The sequence below is a fragment of the Nuphar pumila genome, chromosome 11 (assembly GCF_984573655.1).
Source record: "Nuphar pumila chromosome 11, dmNupPumi1.hap1.1, whole genome shotgun sequence".
In the NCBI taxonomy this organism is placed as follows: Eukaryota; Viridiplantae; Streptophyta; class Magnoliopsida; order Nymphaeales; family Nymphaeaceae; genus Nuphar; species Nuphar pumila.
Window position 1 is genome coordinate 90,935,036 of NC_143259.1, and position 21,339 is coordinate 90,956,374.

Here is a 21,339-nt window from a genome sequence, read left to right on the forward strand (position 1 = left end):
AGCCTGCCAAGCTCGAATAAAATAATATAAGAAGGTAAGGACATTCAAAATATATATTTGCAAAGGTCATGACATACATTTGCAAACATCTTGACTTTATGTGAGTTTTTATTTAAAGGAGTTTTGCTTGTCATCTGACCTAAAGTGAGGACATCTACATCTGCAAATGTAGAGTGAGAATATGTCGAGCTCGAACTTTTAAATTCTAAAAGGTTCACACCAAACTTGTGAATATCATAAGATTCATGCATTTTACATGACAAAGATGGTGTGCTAGAGTATTTCTATGGATAGGTCATGTCATAACGAATATCCTGTGTTGGGATTCAAGATAGCTATATTCACAACTTTTTTATACGAATGTTGTCAAGTCTACGAATCTAATAGTTAGATGTTGCGACCTTCGGACAGCATACATATCTATCACGTAAACATCAGCAAGTTCGCTTCTGCAAAAGTTAAAAATGTCCTAAAAGAGTTAGACAGCGATTATTTTGGGCATGGGAAGGATTTGGTAAATTATTAGGCATTTTAGAACATGTGCCAAATTTAGAAAACCAGTACCATCAAGGCTGTTGATAGCTGCCTCCTTTTAAGTAACTTTGGCATTTGATTTAATGAATCGTGTTTTCCTTACCTTTAACAATGCCCATGTTGATCTACGAAATACCCAACTCGCCGCCTTCACCACATTTTAATTTGCCGAGGTTTTAAAAGAAACATAGTTGATGTTATAAATATTGAACAGCGCAAACCCTATTGATCAATGGACTTGCTTGGTATGAAATTGTATTGGGGAACCAGGCTTTAAATGGTATAGGCCAACGCACCATTGATCAATGCTCTCTCTCTCTCTCTCTCTCTGGTGTTGTGAATGCTGTGGAAGATCACTTTACAATATCAACAATTTTGGCACAGAAATTGGCACTTTTGGTGACCAGTACTTGAATTTGATATGTTCATGTCAGCCATCTTAAATGAAAGTCTACAATTATGATTTTTATTAATCACAGTTAGTGACCGAGCTTCTTATTGTGGAGGAAACAAAAGAACTTATAACTAGAGTGCTTTCCAACCAAAGTATCCCTCCTTTATTGCTACCAAACCAAGTGTTTATATAGGTTTGCCCAAACGTGGGCCAAGTTGATACCTGAGAATATTTCATGTTTTGATGGGTTTATCCTTGTTTTTTTTTTATGTTTTAAATAACGAGGAGAAACCACCCTTACATTTCAGATCTCCTGTTAACTTGTGAGCTGAGAGGTGCCATAGTGGTCCGATTTTGGTGTCTGTAGTGGTTACTGGTCTAATCTGCAACACCATATGAATGCAAGGTCGAAGTCAGGGCCTGTCACGGGGCGTTTGAACCATAATGGCGGTTTCTTTGTCCTACTTTTTCAAAAAAAAAATATGAACTCGTCTCAAACTCATGATACGTGTCGGTTGGTACCCGTGTCTTTGTGACAGATTTTTTATTGTGAGCTTAAGCATTCCCATACAAAAAATGCAGACGAAGGACCACATAAGAAATAGCATACTGCATCGCTTGGATGAACAATCCTGCTATGCAGTAACATCAAGCTGACAAATATGCAAACATTCATCCTCAAGACGGACTTCATGGCATATGCCAACCTCTTTTTACCAACATCTGGAATGACAACGCTGAGAGGCAACAAAAGATGATAAAAGGGGGAAAGAAAAATCTTACTCCCTTCGGAGTTAAATCTTTTCCCATCATGGAAAGGCTCAAATCTTTCATGGCATCTCCGTTTAGCACACCATCATTGATAAGCTCATCCTTGATTTCCCGCCACAAATTTGGTTTCTATAAAAGCAGAAAAGATTTTACACTGGAAACACTTCACAAACAATAATGCAATAAAACACATTTTAAATACTTCACAAGCAACAATGTAATACACAAATTCTAAATGCTGTCTCCTTCAAAAACAAAAGTTAGAAATGAATTTGAGTTAAATATGCAAAAGTTAGCAAGTTTTCACAAATAAAGCTGTGCTGTGAATATTAGAGAAACATAAATTTTCACGAATTTCAAGCACACCCACAAAATTCGCCATGATAAGTTCAGTTTCCTGGTCATTTTTTCATATTTTAAAGTGCAATATTCTATCAGATATCTACAAGGTTAACTTGGGACATGGAAGCTCTCTTTTAACAGTGTTTACCAAGGTGCTATGGACTTAAGAGAACATATCATCACCTTGTCAGCCACATGTTATAGGAGTTCAATATGCGTTGCTTGTGATGTGGGTAGTTGGAGAGATGGAATCATCTTGAGTAAGGGTGCGTTTTCATGTCACAGACCAAGGTTCTGCAGCATCACATGACACGGAGCCATCGACCGTGGAAAGCAAACCGGAAATGCAAAAACCTACTCGCTCCATTCCAAAATGGTAAATGTTACCACAAAAAGGGGTGGGGAATGACTCGTAGTTGGCGCATTTCCATGGAAAGCCCCTGCCTTGTGCAGCACACCGACACACTGTGTAGAACAGTCCTGTGTTGTCCTTTACAAGGTGAGTCGAGGTACACCTCATTTTTTTTTTCGTTTTTGGTTGTCTCAGGGGGGGCGCAATCAAACACCCCCTAGCATTTACTGTGGACCATGAGGAAACAAGATAGCCCTGCTGCTCATTATGCCCCCTTAGAATGTTCAGCATATATACAAAGAAGTAAATAAATGAACCAAAAGAGGAAAAGGATAAAACCTTCCCTTTGATCAATAAGGGCTAACAATGTGTTGGATTTCGAGGTTTAGGAGACTTACAGAGACTGACAAACTTATTAAACAGAAAACAATGAAAAATGAAGAATTCTGGCCTATGGCTTGTGGCAGTTAAAGAGAAAACAGTGTTCCAAGGGAGAGAGGGTTAAGAGGTTTGAGTTGGAGTGTGAGCAACGCCAGAGTTTCAGGTAACAGAAAATTGAAAAATTCCTCCCTCAGAAGACAATTAAAAACAGGAATTTCTCGGATCCCTGAGCTCGATTGCCTTTCTCCCAAGGGAACCAAGAGAACAACAACAAACCTCTTCTCAGCAGTGTGTTTGCCTGATCCAAGATACAGCAATAAATATGTCCGAGAGGACAGACTCTTTTTTATTGTCAATTCTGCAAAACCCATCAAGGAAATTAATTCAACTTGAAAACACAGATAAATAAAATGAAGTATTAACCATTTCCTAAAATGGTGGAACTCAAGAATTAGAGCAGACAAACTGAAAGTTTATTATAAAGTATAATGAAAAACACAAGAAAATCATATCCAGGTGCATAGGTGTCACATAACGTTGAACAATGAAATAAGTTCCTTTCCGATTTTTAAAAGAAAAAATATAATATTATTTTAAGAACAAAAGGTCTAAAGACAGATTTAACTTCTGAGATATATTTATTATAAACTATTTACAAATTTCACATGCTAACATTGAGTCGAAAATGACACGATTTGGCAATAAAAATCTTAGTTTAATACATGCCTTTGGCTCCTTTTATACCTTATTTATGTTAAGATAAATGTTGTTAAAATGTATATACATATAATATGTATACATACTTAAGTATGTATACATATTTATATTTGTATATACATATATATTATATATGTAAATATTGTAACTATTATTTTTCTTTTTTCTTTTAGTTAGGTTCTTTTTGGACCAGTCAACATAGAGTTGACTAGTCAAATATAGCTGTTGGAACAGTCCAACAGCTCTATTTATAGTTGATTGTTCCATCATCTTTATTTGGGACTACCTCTTATCTATAAATACGGGGTGTGTGTTTAAATGAGGTTGAGAGAAGTACTTTGAGTGTTCTTGAGTGTACTTTGTAGCAGAGTTGTCATAGGGAGAAGTGGGAGCGAGAAGCGATTTGGGAAGTGGAAGCGAGAAGCAAAGCACTTTAAATTTTTAGGGAGTGGGAAGCGAGAACCAAGAATCATCTCGGAAGCAAGAAAAGAAGCAAACCGAAGGTGACTTAGGAAGCAAACAGCGAACAAGGATTTGAAGGGGAAGCCAAAATGCATATTTTTCTAATTTATCAAAATATAAGATTTATATTATCATTGACAAAATAAAACATGACTAGATAACATTAGTACATAAACAAGAGTATTACTATATAACATAAAAATTAGACAATGACGGCAGAAAAAAATACAAAAAAATCACATAAATAAAACTAAAAGTTTCCCAAGATATTTATTGATATTCCCTATTCATACACGAGCTTTTGAGTTTTGACCAGCATAACCCAAAGTCCAAACAAATTGAGGAGCTCGCCATATATGCACCATTGCAGACCCCACATTTAATTCTTATGAAAGTGAATCTCAGTCCCCAACAATTATATTTAGTTCATAACTTCATATAAATAAGATCACCCATGATATTTAGTTATTTATTATATTTTCAAATAGAAAATCGAAAAAGAAAACCAAATACCAGAACCTACAAGAAAAAAAATGATCCAAATTGCTAATATGATTTGAAATCTTGAATTGTATGAAATATGAATCACGCTTCTCAATCATTATAATTGCATATATCAAATAATCAAACTACTTTTATATAAGCTAACTGATTGACAAAGCCTTATCAAAACTTTCAAATAATCAAATGTACACTTCAAAGTCTCATATCATGATATCATCAGAAGAAACAAGATCGAAAAACAGGGGAAGAAACAAAAATGGCAGAGACAGAGGGAAAGAGTGAGAGACAGAGGGGAAGAGAGTGAGAGGCAGAGAGACAAAGAGCGAGGGAGAGGAGAGTAAGAGATAGAGAGATAAAAAGAAGCAAGAGAGGGAGAGGAGAGTGAGAGACAAAGAGATGGAGAACGAGTGAGAGACAGAGGGAAAGAAAGTGAAAGGCAGTGAGACAGAGAGTGAGAGACATAGACGGAGAGAAGTGAGAGAGAGAGAAAGGAGAGTGAGAGACAGAAAGATAGAGAATTAGTGAGTGACAGAGGGAAATAGAGTGAGAGGCAGAGAGACAAAGAGCGAGGGAGAGGAGAGTCACGAGTGAGAGACGGAGAAAAGTGAGAGAGGGAGAAGAGTGAAAGAGACAAAGAGGAGAGTGAGAGAGAGACATGCGTACTTGAAGATTACACCCATGGTCTCCCATCGTCAGAGGAGGTGTAACGACCCCAACTCATCCCCATTAAAAATTGATTTTTTTTTAAACAATTGCGAAAACCATACCCAGAGATCTGGGACATTACAAACATAACACAATCCAAACCACAAGGGATCTTACATTAACCATCAACCAACTAAAATAACTTTATTTATCAATAATTCAAGTTTAAGAACATTAATCAAATAAATATCAATAAAAATGGAGTCACATTGTCCCAAAGCAAAATATCAAAGTTGTCATGCATGTCTTGTAGACTCCCTATGGCAGTCGGTCTCATCACTGGGCTTCAGAGGCTGTGAAAAACATAAATAGCACATGGTCAGAATCATATATCCTTCGTACGAATTTCTCTAACAATTCAAATAGGCAAGAAAAGTATAAATCAAATTCATGTAACATTTTTAGAGGAACATAACTACAACAACTTCATAATTCAAATAATCATTCATGCATTTGAGAACAATTATCATGCAACAATCAATATATCACATGTAAGATAACAGGTAAGGGTGCATGAACTAATGCAAAACAATTAAATATGCAGGAGTAACTTATTTCAGAGTTTTCTTTTGTATGCATATCCCTATTAAATGCACAAAAATTTAGTTCTACTTTTCATTAAAACCCGCGGATACTCAAAACGGGCACAACAAAAACATAAAGAGTACAGAGTCAGAATCATAGATCCCACATACGAATTTCTCTAACAATTCAAATATACAAGAAAATCATAAATCAAATTTATATAACATTTTTAGAGAAACATAACTACGACAACTTCATAATTCAAATAACCATTCATGCATCTAAGAACAATTATCATGCAACAATCAATATATCACATGTAAAATAACATGTAAGGATGTATGAACTAATGCAGAACAATTAATATGCATGATATCAGTGCACATGTATGAGTAACTTATTATCAGAGTTTTCTTTTATATGTATATCCCTATTAAATGCACACAAATTTAGTTTCACTTTTCATTAAAACCTGCAAATACTCAAAACGAGCACAACAAATTCTCAAAGTTCAAGTTAGGTCCCCAGTTGTAGCTTAACACACAATTTATATTTTATTACTAGATTTTACACTTGTCCCTCGACCGATATCAGGAATCAATATCATCTATCAGTACATTAGAAATCAACATCTAATGCCGAGACACCATAAAAATCAACATCCGTTGATGCTACTTTCTTGGTATACTAATAACAACAGTTGTGTCTACACACCACCCCTAGGAAAAGTGGCAGAATCTTCTTAAAACCGTGGCCGGGAGGTGAACTATCATATCGGGTTTAGCGGCACAATCGTACACGGAGTTTTAGTATCCTCACGATTCCCAAAAAATGCCATCCAAGATTCCCACATTGTGGAAGATACATCTAGGAAGAAACATTAATTATATTGTTTTGGTCTCTTTTATCTTTTTATAAAAAAAAATTATTTACACAATATTCGTTTTGCAAATCAACATGCAAAACAGAACAGGGGACCTTGGCCCATTACAATATTTAACAATGTAATTAATTTAGAAAACCAATAAGATTTTGCAATGCATTTAACAAAGCTTAGAGCAACACCTGCTCACGACCCACATGGCTTACAGTGGTTCACATTAGACCACTGAAGAACTATGTCACGTAGGTGCGGGTGCGGTACTTTAAAAAAACTTGGGTGCGGGGGTGCAAAGAGGATATATATATATTTATATAATTTTTTTAACAGTTTTAAGTTAAAACTACGTGTATTTGTGTGCATTTATGTATATATATAATATAGATAAAAATGGACTTGATTAGGGTTAACTGAATCTACTTTTGGATAGAAATGGACCTTGATGTGGTTGACTTGACCTAACACAAAGGAAGTTGTGTCCAAGTGTCTCACCTGCCTGAGTGCGGGTGAGACGTGGGTGTGGTGCCTTATTAGAAGAGTTTGTGTGACATAGTTGATGCACTTTATGCAAAAACCACAATGAGCATGCAACTTATGCAATCATTCAACATGCTCACAAATGCACATTCATGCACACAAAATAAAAATGTACATGTATAACAATTTCATATGCATATGAACACACGCTTGAAACATACATCTTGTTCTCATATTTTGTCTCATCCATATCATTCAAGCATCCACATGATTATTGATGATGCAATAGTAAGCAACTTAAAAATTCAAGTGTTCATAATATGCACATCTATGACATTATTGTGTTAAATCTCATGATCATGAATACAACTATTACTTTTGTCAAATCAGGCAACTCGGCCTATAACACACAGCTACTGAGCCCAGAGCTATGCTGCCCGCACACGGGATAGCACTGGTACTCGAGTGGCAATCTCATGTAATTTTCTGCGTACATGTGCTATTACTTAAAAAAATATGCATGGTAGTCACATGAAAATATTATTAACAATTACATGGGAAGCATGCCTAATAATCATATGAAAACATGCACAACAGTCCAGTCATAAAAATACATAATCTGGACATGGGCAGACACATAATTTTGAATTTTTCAACATGCATAAATCTGCACATTCAGCGTGTAAAAGTTGAGTATTTAACAGGTATAGATCTGAATATTTAATTTATAAAAATCTGAACATGTAACTTGTAAATCTGAATTTCGAACATGTAAAAATCTCAACATGCAATATGTAAAAATCTGAATATTTAACATATAAAAATCAGCATATGAGACGTATAAATTTGAACATTTGACATGTATAAATCTGGATTTTTAACATGTATGAATCTAAGCATCTAATCATGGGAATATATATAGTTTTCCTTTTTTTTTTACAATTTCCCACTGGGCTAAGCAGTTCGGCTGGGCTTAACATCTTTAGAATCTGCCCAGCCGACCAGTTCGGCTGGGCTTAACATCTTTAGAATCTGCCCAGCCGAGACATAGATGAATCAGCCTGACAGGATGCTGAGTGTATGTTAATTAGGAAACTGTCTAGCATTTTCTGATACATCATCAGATGTTGGTTTGGCTAAAACCAAGTTGGATGGTAAGTGGACAACATGGCCTGTGAAACCTTACTGGTTTCTGGCCAATTTGACATCATGTTGATCCCAGTCAAAGAAATGGGTTTTTCGCTCATCAAACTGAGTCTAAAATCAACACATCTATTGATACCAAGGACATCTGCGTGAATGGGCATGGTGCTGCTGGTTTCTGGCCATGCCAAGGTCAAATATTAGCAGTGGACATGAAGCCCTTTGAGATGAGATATGGTTTGATGATGATGATTTGTATCTTTGATTTTTTTTTCTGATTGAAGCTTATTATCATACTAGCGAGTTTGGCATAGAAACCGTATTTTTAATTTATTGGAATACGTTTTCACATTGTTTGTGATACTCATTGCTCACATTGTGAAGTTGGGTTTGAACTCAACTAGAACAGATAATTTTAGGGTCTGTTTTAGACCTTTGTCTTTAATTCCTTCTAAAGTACTCAATTCATTAAACCAAAAGTCTTGTTCTGAGTTTCTGCTTGCATATGTAGATCTATTGGCCTTGTGACTTCTGATGCCTAAATGCCTTGCTCCTCCTTGGATTTACTGAACCTTTTCTTTGATCATGCTACTTGTAACGCCTCAAAATCGTGGACTTGAAACTTTTTATGAAAAGGGTCGAAACCTTTGAAATCGATTACCTATCAGAGTTTGAAACAGGAGTTTAGCAGAAAATCATGTTTGAAATAGCAAGTCTCTGGACTTTGGGCGCATTACAGCGCAAACTTCCCTTTAAAAATCATTTTGCAACTCAAATATATATTTTATTGAAATGAAAAGAACAAAGTTTTGGTAATACAGTTTTAGTAATCCAGAGTTTTAATCAGAATAAATGCTTCCAAAGAAACTTTATACCACATTTACCAAAAGTGTTTTCAGGAGCGCAACGTCAGGGAAAGGGTCTCACCTTGAACGCATCACGTCATCATGTCATCGCAAGCTGTCTCGACCTGTTCACCACCTGCCCATGAAATGGGTCAGTCTCACAACAAACTAGTAGGGGTGCAAAAGACAAGAACGTACAAATGCTGCAATAAGCAAGATATTCGCTAGATCAAGCAGGAAAAAGCAAGATTAGCAGAACTAACCAAACGTACTGTAGAGTAAGCAAAACTCTAGTAAAGCAAACAACTAACTACAAAAGCAGTAAGGACCATAGTACTAAACAAGCAACTATAGCAATCCAACTGATTCTAAAAGTGAAGAGTAACTAACTCTATCCAACAGTCAAACAAGAATAAGACACGCATTCGTAACAATGCTCGCAATACATACAATTATCATTAAATGGTTCAGTTCATCGGCAAGTGACTATTAATCGTAAAGTACAAGTTGTTGCATCACAAGCAATTTATAAGCTACATATGTTAAGCAATCATACGGCAACAGTTATATCACAATGTGTAACAACTAGCATAAAGCTAGTATTATAAGCAATTGACTATTATGAGAAGCTAGTTATTACTTAGCAAAGAACTGCGTAAGCAGTTTAACCAACTAGAGTAATGCCTTGACAGGCGTGCATAGCTCAACGAGTAGCATACTGAACTACCGAGTAAGCAAGCAATCAATTCACGTCAGAGCACGCATATCTCATAATCATGTGTGTAGGTTATATCTTGTTCTCATTATGAGCAAGTCATTGTGGGTATGCACAAGGCACGAAACGCAGAAACAACCAAGATCGATTCGGGGGTTCATTATACTATGTATTTTATTATACCTCGAATGACTGACTGAGTCCGCATTTTAAGGAGACGGCCCGTGACCAAGAGAGTAAGTCCCCAAAGGCCAACAGGGCCTATGGATGCATCCAACTTCTGCAGAAATGTCAGGCGGCTACTGTAATGTCTGGAAAAAAGGAAAAAAAAAACGAGTCTGACATGTGTCGGACACGCGCCAGGCACGTGTCTTGGTCAGCTGGCGATCCTGGATCCGAGTTGGACCCGGATCTGAGCCGGACCCGGACCCGGCTTCTCGAATCTTTGAGAAGCCGGTACACCCCCCTTTTTAAAAGGGTTAGGGTGCCTCGGGTGAGGGCATTTGCCCTCGCTCGATTCTCTTTCCTCTCCCTCTCTCTCTCTCTCCCGTCCTCGGCTCTTCTCCGGCGACGCACCAACCGGCGAGGGTTCGATCAGCCTTCCGGCAGCCACCTGGGTGGTGTACCCTCCTCCATGATTGTGCTGGCCGCTGCCTTCTCCCTCTTCTTCGGCGACTTGCCGCCGGCCTGCTGTAGCTAAGCACCCTCCTCCCCCTTCCCGTAGCTCGGGTTCGTCGGTCGACAGGGGGTCTAGTCCCCTGTCGCCGACAGGGGGCTTCGCCCCCCTGCTGTTGTGCGTTCGTCGGTCGACAAGGGGTCTAGTCCCCTGTCGCCGACGGTGCGTCAGCAGGGGGCTTCGTCCCCCCTGCTGTTGTTCGTGGGTCGGCAGGGGGTTTAGCCCCCTGTCGTCGGCCGCTCTTCGGCAGGGGGCTTTGCCCCCCTGCTGCGGTCCGTTTGTCGGCAGGGGGCTTTCCCCCCTGCCACCGTCGGTGTGTCAGAAGGAGGCTTGGCCCCCTGACACCGACGTTGGGTCGGCAGAGGGTTTAGCCCCCTGTCGCCAGCGTTTTTGTCGGTAGGGGGCCTGACCCCCTGCCTTTGTTTGTGTGCTGGCAGAGGGCGGAGCCCCCTGTCGCCTCTGTTTGCCGGCAGGGGTTTTGCCCCCCTGTCGTTGTTCGGTCTGTTGACAGGGGGTCTGGCCCCCTGTCACCATCGGTTTGTCGACGGGGGGCTGGCCCCTGTCGACGTTCTGTTTTCCGACAGGGGGGCCGTGTCCCTGTCGCTTTGGTTTGCCGACAGGGGGCATAGTCCCCCTGTCATTGTTTCGGTTTGTCGACATGGGGCTGGCCCCTGTCGACGTTCTGTTTTTCGACAGGGGGCCTTGTCCCTGTCGCTTTGGTTTGCCGACAAGGGGCGTAGTTCCCCTGTCATTGTTTCTGTTTGTCGGCAGGGGGCTTCGCCCCCTGTCACTGTTTTGTTTGTCGACAGGGGGGGAGCCCCCTGTCGTTGTTTGGCATGTGTCATTGCTCTGGTTGCCGACAGGGGGCAAGTCCCCCTGTGATCTTTTCTGTTTTCTGACAGGGAGCGGGGGGCCCTGTCATCGTTTTTGTTTGCCGGTAGGGGGCAGAGGCCCCCTGTCGTCTCTTCTGTTTGTCGGCAAGGCTCATCCCCTTGCTGCCGCTTGCCGTTCAGGTTGTTTCGCTTTTGACTTGTGCTAACCTCTTTAGCGTGTGCAGGTTGCACGATAAAGCGCCCGCTTGTCTCGTGGCCTGAGACCTTTCGAACTTACGCCCGCAGGCGTGCAGGAACCCGCGACTCCCCAAGGTAGGAGAAAGTTGCGTGAAAGGACTTCAAATGAACTAAACTGAACTAACGGAAAGATAATTAAAAAATCTGCTTATATATGTATATGTATGTCTTTTTAACTCAAGAACGCGGTTTCGCGATCCTTGTCCTGTTTACTTTCCAGCATTTTACTTTCTGCTACCGCCGCGCTATATGTGCCCATGCTTTCATTTCTGTCTTTTTAACTCAAGGACGCGGTTTCGCGATCCTTGTCCTGTTTATTTTTCAGTATTTTACTTTCTGCTGCCGCCGCGCTATATGTGCCTAGGCTTTCTTTTCTGTCTTTTAAACTCAAGGACGCGGTTTCACGATCCTTGTCCTGTTTACTTTTACAGCACTTTATTTTTTGTTGCCCCGCGCTTTATGCGCCTTGGCTATTATGTTTTCGCACCTTACTTATTGCCTTGCTTACTTATGCTGACTCATTTCTTGCTTGTGTCATATAGACTTCGATTATGCTATTGTTCTGCCTTGCAGGTGCCTTTAGAAATTGCTGTTAGCACTTGAGCTCCTTTGAGTATTCTTGGTGACTTGTGGCTATAAACTTAGCTATATCTCTTGGCAGTGCTATACGATGCTATGATGCGTAGCACAAAGTGAATGGGCCTCATCTTCTGCTTTCTGAATATCTCACTAAACGATAAACATGCGCCTTCACAGGCAAGATGCTCGAGTGGGTCGAATAGACCAGGGCATATAGAGCAAGGCGATGATGATGAATAACCCTTCATCGTGCTTGTTCGGGCTGGTTCATCAAGAGAGAGGATGGATGGTACAAACCCTCCGGTGGACAGGTCATTCATGGCCATTTCGGGCAAAGGCTCGGCTTCCCCAGTCATCGGAGGTAGGGGAGATGGCGTCACCATAAGTATCCTAGGTGGTAGTCGCCCGACACTTCTGCAGAAGTTGGATGCATCCGTGGGCCCTTTCTAGCCTTTGGGGACTTGCTCTCTCGACCACAGGTCGTCCCCTTAGGAGCGGACTCAGTCAGTCCTTCAGGGTATAATAAAATACATGGCATAATGAACCCCGGGAAGGATCTCGGCATTTCTACGTTTATACATTATGCGTACCCACAATGTCCAGATAATAATCAGATCACAGTGTGGCATGCTCACAATTATTTATTCTCGTATTGCTTCTTTTACCTTACTATCCGTCTGTTGTTTACGATAGTTGGAAGGTATGCATGATAAGCCTGGTTATGATTGCTTACAGTTACATTAATATCACTCTACCACTAGTTTGCCTGAATTTATGATATATCGATTAGTCTTACTGGTTACTTGTGTAGATGGTATCTGTTTCTGCTTGCTTTTGTTCAAGCATGCTTTAGATTAGTTCATTTTATTCCTTTTGCGTACCTACCAGTTTTCAAGACTGACCCCATTCTTTATGGATGTAGGTGACAGGTAGCTCTTCTTATAGACGGTGGTGCAGATGCTACGTGGTCAAAGCTTTGCCTCTCTCGTCGACACGCTGGCTTTTTGGTTTTTTGTACCTTTTTGTTGTTTTGGGGGTGGACACCCTACTGCCTTGTATAAATTAAACTCTTTCTTTTATGAATGTACTTTTTATTCTCTGCTTACTATTTTGGCTTAGAAAGTGAACTTGTATTTGCGATGAGTCTTTTTGCTAACGTACCCAGAAGATTTGACTCGTGTTTTTAAAACCCTTTGGTATCTTTGAAAATCCTTGCTGCAAACTCTGATTTTTGAACGTATTTCTATGCAAACCTTTTTCTCTCAAGTCAAACTTTTGGGGCGTTACAACTTTTGGTATCAGAGCCAGGACGAGAACGGTTGAGCCTTGATCATCGAGCTTCCCACCGCACTGTAAGTAGACGCTTAATTTTCTTGCTTTGATAAAATTAATGCATTGCTCTTACTTTGAACAATACTTGTGTGTAATGGATCCGTCAGCTGGTCCGAGTGGCCACCACGGCAGGGGTGGGCGTAGATTGCGCACTCATTCGGTTAGAGGTAGGGGCCTCTATGTTGAGAGAGGAAGACGTATGGTGTCTTGGGAAGAGTGTTGGGCTAACCGCCCACCCCCACCGGTCTTCACAGATGAGACAGGTAGCCCACTGCCCCCAGAATTTCAGGTACCTTTGGCAGCAACCTGGTCCTCGGTATATGTTCGGATGGGAGGACATCTACCCTCGCAAGTCCAGGCAGGTCGGCAAGCTACGCCGGAATTCTCAGATGGTAGTGGTCCCACCCTTGTACCACTTGAGTGTGTCTTTTGTGGCGATTCCGGACACACCTTAGAGTTTTGTCTCCTTAAAGAGGAGCAGGATAGAGCAACTGTAGTCCAGAATTCTGCTGAAGCTGTCATCCCTGACCTTAATGTGCCAGATTTACCTTTGGCGGTCCTCGAACAACCTTTGCCCCCAGTAGTCTCTGAGGGCCCTGCTCTCCCAATTCCTGGTGTCGATTTTCCAATCAACATTTCAGATTCGTCCACTAGTGGTTCGGTTTCACTGGACTACACGCCTTCGACTCCGATGTATGATGTGGAGGTTCCCTCGGATGAGCCACTCCCTTTTGTCCCTCGACGCAGGTTTAGGCGTACGGGGAATAAGAGAGAATACCTTTGATAGTTTGAACGTCCCTAGAAGGGAGTGTTTGTAAATTTTTGTTCAATTTTTGTAAGAGAGGCTGCGAACTCTCATGCGGATAAAGTTCTTTCTTTTGGCTTGTATACCAGCATCGCTGGGATTTTTGTATATGCGGTGACTTGAAGATCTATAAAATATCTTTTGTTTCTTAATTGTCTTGGTGTATTCTGACGTATCTTATGTTTGTTTTTAAGGATGGCTCGTCGACCAGATGAGGATTTGTCAGAGGACGGGCTCGAACGCAGGGGATTCATTATGAATTCTCTAAATGCGTTAGCTGAAGCGATCCGAAATCAAGGGACTACGCAGAGAAGTCAGGCTTCGGAGCAGGGGGTCTCTTTCGAGAAATTCTTAAAGTTAGATCCTCCTGTTTTTTCCAGTGGAGCAGACCTGGATGCAGCAGAATATTGGGTTAGTGAAATCGAACGAGTCTTTGACGTCCTCACAGTTCTTGAGGAGAAAAAGACTTTATTTGGGTCCTTTCGTTTAAAGGATGAGGCTCGTATTTGGTGGGATACCACACGAAGGATTTGATTCTCAAGCATCGACACTGTGCCTTGGGAGACTTTTAGAAAGGCATTTCTCGACAATTATTTTCCCCCTCATGCAAGGGAGAAAAAGAAGATCGAGTTTTTGGAGCTGTCTCAGGGCAGCTTGACTTTGAATGAATATGCGGCCAAGTTTCAACAGTTGGAGAGGCATTGTCCCAACCTCTTCGAAGATGAGTGTGAACGGGCAAGGAAGTTTATCAGAGGCCTGAAGAAAGGACTCAAGCACCGAGTTCTTACTAGCATGTCTGCAACCTTAGCAGCGGTTGTCGAGACAACTACTTTCCTCAATGATGACTGGGAGCGTTGCAAGAGCATTCAGACCCGGAAGCCACCTTCGACAGGTGGCGATCGAAGACGGATGCAGCCACGCGGTCAGGCCAAGCAACCATTGTTGCCCGTCAAAATTGAAGAAGGTAAGCAGCCAATTCTGCCTGTGAAGATGGAAGGAGAGAAACTGTCAAGTCCCCCGGCAAAAAGGCAGTGAAACCAGTACCGCCCGCCACGACGACCTCCTAGTGGAGCTTGCGGTAAATGTGGGAGATTTCATGCGGGCCAGCCTTGTCCCCGCGAGACAAGCGGTTGTTTATATTGTGGCAAGATGGGTCATTTCATCCGCGATTGCCGCAAGAAGGCGGCAGACGAATTCAGGCAGACCACTGGTGCGTCCCAGCCTCCCCTGCAGCTGCAAGCACCACCGTCGACCCAGCCAGAGCAGCCACAGACCAGCGGCGTGAAGAAAGCTCCTGCGCGAGTCTATACAGCTACGGCCGAGCAATTAACTAGAGGAGATCTCGTGCAAGGTACGATTTTAGATGCAGATCGTGCGGCTTTTGTTCTTTTCGATTGTGGTGCCACTCACACGTTTATTTCTGCAAGTTTTGCTGCACAATTGAAATTGTCGGTATCTCGATTAGACTCTGCTTTTGATGTTTATAATCCGATCGGGAAGAATACAGTTTGCGTCACCTACTTGCCAGATTTAGATGTGGTCGTGGCTGAGCGACATATGCCAGCCTGTGCCATTTTGCTCGAGATGTCTGAATTTGATGTTGTCCTGGGCATGGATTGGTTGCACAAATACCATGCCAAGGTTTTATGCCGTGAGGGTAGAATTGTTCTGTCTCCTCCAGGCTCTTCGAAGGTGGAATTTCGGATTCCACGGTCGGTGCAGGAGACCAAGATGATTTCAGCATTTAAAGCGTAGAGCGTCTTACGGAAAGGATGTTCCGCTTTTCTCGTGAATCTTATTCAGTCAGTTGAGTCACTTATCCCCCTTGGCGAGTTGGATATAGTACGTGATTACCCCGACGTTTTTCCCCAAGAGTTGTCTAGTCTTCCTCCTCCCCGAGAGGTGGAGTTTTGTATTGATTTGTTGCCCGGCACCGCACCCGTCTCGAAGGCTCCGTACCGTATGGCGCCTGCAGAGCTTGAAGAGCTCAAAAAGCAGCTTCAGGAGCTTATGATTCAGGGGTTTATTCGCCCTAGTGTGTCACCCTGGGGAGCTCCTGTTTTGTTCGTGAAAAAGGACGGATCTTTGAGGTTGTGCATTGATTATCGAATGCTCAACCAGGTCATGATCAAGAATAAATATCTGTTACCGCGTATTGAGGATCTGTTCGATCAACTGCAAAAAGCTAGGGTCTTCTCCAAGATTGATCTTAGATCCGGATATCATCAGCTTCGGATTAAGGAAGGCGATGTTTCGAAAACAACTTTTCGTACTCGGTACGGGCATTTTGAGTTCACTGTTATGCCTTTTGGACTCACTAATGCCCCAACAGCTTTTATGGACCTTATGAACCGAGTGTTCAGGCCTTTCTTAGACACCTTCGTGATCGTATTTATCGACGATATCCCGGTCTACTCAGAGAGTTGGGAGCAGCACCGAGAGCATTTGAGCATTGTCTTGGAGACCTTGCGAATGGAGCACTTGTTTGCTAAGTTCTCCAAATGCGAATTTTGGCTCGAGGAAGTGATGTTTCTAGGGCACGTCATCTCGAAGGATGGGGTGTCCGTGGATCCTGCGAAGGTTGAGGCCGTGTTGAACTGGCAACAACCAAGAAATGTGTGTGACATTCGAAGCTTTCTGGGATTAGCTGGATACTACCGCCGGTTTATCCAGGATTTCTCCAAGATTGCTCAACCTATGACCAAGCTGCTGAAGAAAGAGACTAAGTTTGTATGGGACGATAGTTGCGAGGCAAGCTTTCAGTCTCTGAAGGAGCGACTTACCTCTGCTCCTATCCTGGCCTTGCCTTCTGGCCAGGAAGGGTTCGTGATTTATACCGATGCCTCAGGCACGGGCCTGGGCGGGGTTCTTATGCAGAATAACCGAGTGATAGCATATGCCTCTCGTCAGCTCAAACTGCACGAAAAGAATTATCCTACGCATGATCTTGAGTTAGCCGCGGTAGTCTTTGCATTAAAGGTATGGCGACATTACTTATATGGTGTGCAGTTCGAAGCTTTCACTGACCACCAGAGTCTCAAATACCTCTTTTCTCAAAAGGATTTAAATATGCGTCAGCGGCGATGGCTCGAGTTTCTTAAGGATTACAATTTTTCGCTTTCCTACCATCCAGGAAAGGCGAATGTTGTAGCAGACGCCCTTAGCCGCAAATCCTCTAGAGTTTTGGTTAGCACATTGGCTGCTGAGTGGAGGATGATCGAGGATTTTGTCTCGTGGAAACCTTTCTTTTCTTCAACAGGCTCGTTGCGTTTATCAAACCTCATAGTCTTTCCGGAGTTGTCTGCCCGAATTATTGCTGTGCAGAGGGTTGATCCACGCTATGAAGGGTTTAAGTCGAGTGCGGCTCAGGACGGTTCTTCGTTCCGTCTGAAGGAAGACGGTAGTGTTTGTTTAAAGATCGCCTTTGGATCCCTAGTGACCCTGTCCTGAAAAAGGAAATTTTGACCGAAGCGCATGGATCGAAGTATACCATCCATCCCGGGGGCACAAAGATGTTTAAAGATCTACAGAGGAGTTTTTGGTGGAGCGGCATGAAGCGTGAAGTAGCAGAGTTCGTGTCTAGATGTTTGACTTGCCAGCAGGTTAAGATCGAACACCAGCGACCGGGTGGAGTCACGCAGCTAATGGAGATCCCGCTATGGAAATGGGAGGATATCGCTATGGACTTCGTTGTCGGGTTACCTCGAACGAAGAAAAAGCACGACGCAATTTGGGTAATAGTTGATCGACTCACTAAATCCGCGCACTTCTTGCCTTTCCGTCACGGAGTCGCTCGATAGCCTTGCGGATATGTATATTCGGGAGATCGTTCGTCTGCACGTTCGTCTGCACGGAGTGCCAATTTCTATTATATCCGACCATGATCCGAGGTTCACTTCAAGATTCTGGGGGCAGCTCCAGCAAGCCTTGGGAACTAAACTAAAGTTTAGCACAACTTTCCACCCCCAGACTGATGGGCAGTCGGAACGCACTATTCAGACCCTGGAAGATATGCTACGTGCTTGTATGATCGATTGGCATGGAGAGTGGGACTCTCACGTTTGCTTGGCCAAATTTGCCTACAACAATAGCTACCACGCAAGTATCGGCATGGCCCCGTACGAAGCTTTATATACCGTGTCGAGCACCGGTTTATTGGGAAGAGGTAGGTGAGCGAAGGCTTGAGTCACCCATCGTACTCCAGCACTATACCCAACAAGTGCAACGTATTCGGGAGCGTCTTCGTACTGCTCAGAGTCGGCAAAAGAGTTATGCCGATCGCCGTCGTCGAGAGCTTTCCTTCGCAGTTGGAGATATGGTGTTTGTTAAGATATCTCCGACAAAAGGTGTCTTCCGTTTCGGAAAGAAAGGGAAATTGAGTCCCAGATATATTGGACCTTTCGAGGTTTTGGAGCGGATAGGTGGGACGGCCTATCAGGTGGCGTTACCTCCGCAATATACTCAAATTCACAACGTTTTTCATGTGTCTATGTTGCGGAAGTACGTCCACGATCCATCCCATGTTATTTGCTTTGGCGACGTGGATGTTCGAGATGACCTAACCTTCGAGGAAAAACCAGTGGAGATTGTTGATCGTTGCGAGCGAGTAACGAGATCCAGGACGATACCTTTGGTTAAGGTTCGATAGCGACACCATGGCTTCGATGAGTGTACTTGGGAGCCAGAGGCTGATGTAAGGGATAAATACCCTGAATTGTATGCTTGAGTCTTTTCGCAATAAAATTTCGCGGACGAAATTCTTTTAAGGAGGGAAGGATGTAATGTCTGGAAAAAAAAACGAGTCTGGCACGTGTCGGGCACGCGCCAGGCACGTGTCAGACACGTGTCTTGGTCAGCTGGCGATCCTGGATCCGAGCTGGACCCGGACCCAGCTTCTCGAATCTTCGAGAAGCCGGTACAGCCCCCTTTTTAAAAGGGTTAGGGTGCCTCGGACGAGGGCATTTGCCCTCGCTCGATTCTCCTTCCTCTCCCTCTCTCTCTCTCTCCCGTCCTCGGCTCTTCTCCGGCGATGCACCGACCGACGAGGGTTCGATCGGCCTTCCGGCAGCCACCTGGGTGGTGTCCCCTCCTCCGTGCTTGTGTTGGCCGCTGCCTTCTCCCTCTTCTCTGGCGACTTGCCGCTGGACTGCTGCAGGTAAGCGCCCTCCTCCCCCTTCCCGTAGCTCGGGTTCGTCGGTCGGCAGGGGGTCTAGTCTCCTGTCGCCGACGGTGCGTCGACAGGGGGCTTCGCCCCACTGCTGTTGTGCGTTCGTCGGTCGACAGGGGGTCTAGTCCCCTGTCGCCGACGGTGCGTCGGCAGGGGGCTTCGTCCCCCCCTGCTGTTGTTCGTGGGTCGGCAGGGGGTTTAGCCCCCTGTCGTCGGCCGCTCGTCGGCAGGGGGCTTCGCCCCCCTGCAGCGGTCCGTTTGTCGGCAGGGGGCTTTCCCCCGTGCCACCGTCGGTGTGTCAGGAGGAGGCTTGGCCCCCTGACACCGACGTTGGGTCGGCAGAGGGTTTAGCCCCCTGTCGCCAGCGTTTTTGTCGATAGGGGGTCTGGCCCCCTGCCTTTGTTTGTGTGCTGTCAGGGGGCGGAGCCCCCTGTCACCTCCGTGTGCTGGCAGGGGGCGGAGCCCCCTGTCGCCTCTGTTTGTCGGCAGGGGGCTTTGCCCCCCTGTCGTTGTTCGGTCGGTTGACAGGGGGCCAGGCCCCCTGTCACCATCGGTTTGTCGACGGGGGGCTGGCCCCTGTCGACGTTCTGTTTTCCGACAGGGGGGTCGTGTCCCTGTAGCTCTGGTTTGCCAACAGGGGGCATAGTCCCCTTGTCATTGTTTGGGTTTGTCTACGGGGGGCTGGCCCCTGTCGACGTTCTGTTTTCCGACAGGGGGGCCGTGTCCCTGTCGCTTTGGTTTGCCGACAGGGGGCGTAGTTCCACTGTCATTGTTTTTGTTTGTCGGCAGGGGGCTTCGCCCCCTGTCACTGTTTTGTTTGCCGACAGAGGGGGGGGGGGAGCCCCTTGTCGTTGTTTGGCATGTCGGCAGGGGGCTTCGCCCCCTGTCATTGCTCTGGTTGCCGACAGGGGGCAAGTCCCCCTGTGATCTTTTCTGTTTTCTGACAGGGGGCGGGGCCCCCTGTCATCGTTTTTCTTTGCCGATAGGGGGCAGAGGCCCCCTGTCGTCTCTTATGTTTTTCGGCAAGGCTCAGCCCCTTGTTGTCGCTTGCCGTTCAGGTTGTTTCGCTTTTGACTTGTGCTAACCTCTTTAGCGTGTGCAGGTTGCACGACGGAGCGCCCGCGTGTCTCGTGGCCTGAGACCCTTCGAACTTACGCCCGCAGGCGTGCAGGAACCCGCGACTCCCCAAGGTAGGGGAAAGTTGCTTGAAAGGACTTCAAATGAACTAAACTGAACTAAAGGAAAGATAATTAAACAATCTGCTTATATATGTATATGTATGTCTTTTTAACTCAAGGACGCGGTTTCGCGATCCTTGTCATGAATACTTTCCAGCATTTTACTTTCTGCTGCCGCCGCGCTATATGTGCCCAGGCTTTCATTTCTGTCTTTTTAACTCAAGGACGCGGTTTCGCGATCCTTGTCCTGTTTATTTTTCAGTATTTTACTTTCTGCTGCCGCCGCGCTATATGTGCCTAGGCTTTCTTTTCTGTCTTTTAAACTCAAGGACGCGGTTTCGCGATCCTTATCCTGTTTACTTTTACAGCACTTTATTTTTTATTGCCCCGCGCTTTATGCGCCTTGGCTATTATGTTTTCGCACCTTACTTATTGCCTTGCTTACTTATGCTGACTCATTTCTTGCTTGTGTCATATAGACTTCGATTATGCTATTGTTCTGCCTTGCAGGTGCCTTTAGAAATTGCTGTTAGCACTTGAGCTCCTTTGAGTATTCTTGGTGACTTGTGGCTATAAACTTAGCTATATCTCTTGGCAGTGCTATACGATGCTATGATGCGTAGCACAAAGTGAATGGGCCTCATCTTCTGCTTTCTGAATATCTCACTAAACGATAAACATGCGCCTTCACAGGCAAGATGCTCGAGTGGGTCGAATAGACCAGGGCATATAGAGCAAGGCGATGATGATGAATAACCCTTCATCGTGCTTGTTCGGGCTGGTTC

General features: G+C 43.9%; 1 protein-coding gene across 4 annotated transcripts in view; it reads right to left on the bottom strand.

Moving 5' to 3' along the window:
- Nucleotides 1–1,457: 1,457 nt before the first annotated feature.
- Nucleotides 1,458–21,339, bottom strand: part of LOC149822486 (Pentatricopeptide repeat (PPR) superfamily protein) — a 44,048-nt gene continuing 24,166 nt past the window's right edge. The window contains exons 4-5 of one of the 4 annotated variants that reach the window (XM_089981022.1): nt 3,051–3,132; nt 1,458–1,828 (exon numbers count right to left, since the gene is read on the bottom strand). The gene's annotated coding sequence lies outside the window, so the exon portion shown is untranslated. Of the gene's footprint in view, nt 1,829–2,708; nt 3,133–5,310; nt 5,456–9,114; nt 9,169–21,339 lie in introns of those variants that run through there. The other 3 variants (XM_089981023.1, XM_089981021.1, XM_089981024.1) reach the window with 3 other exon arrangements.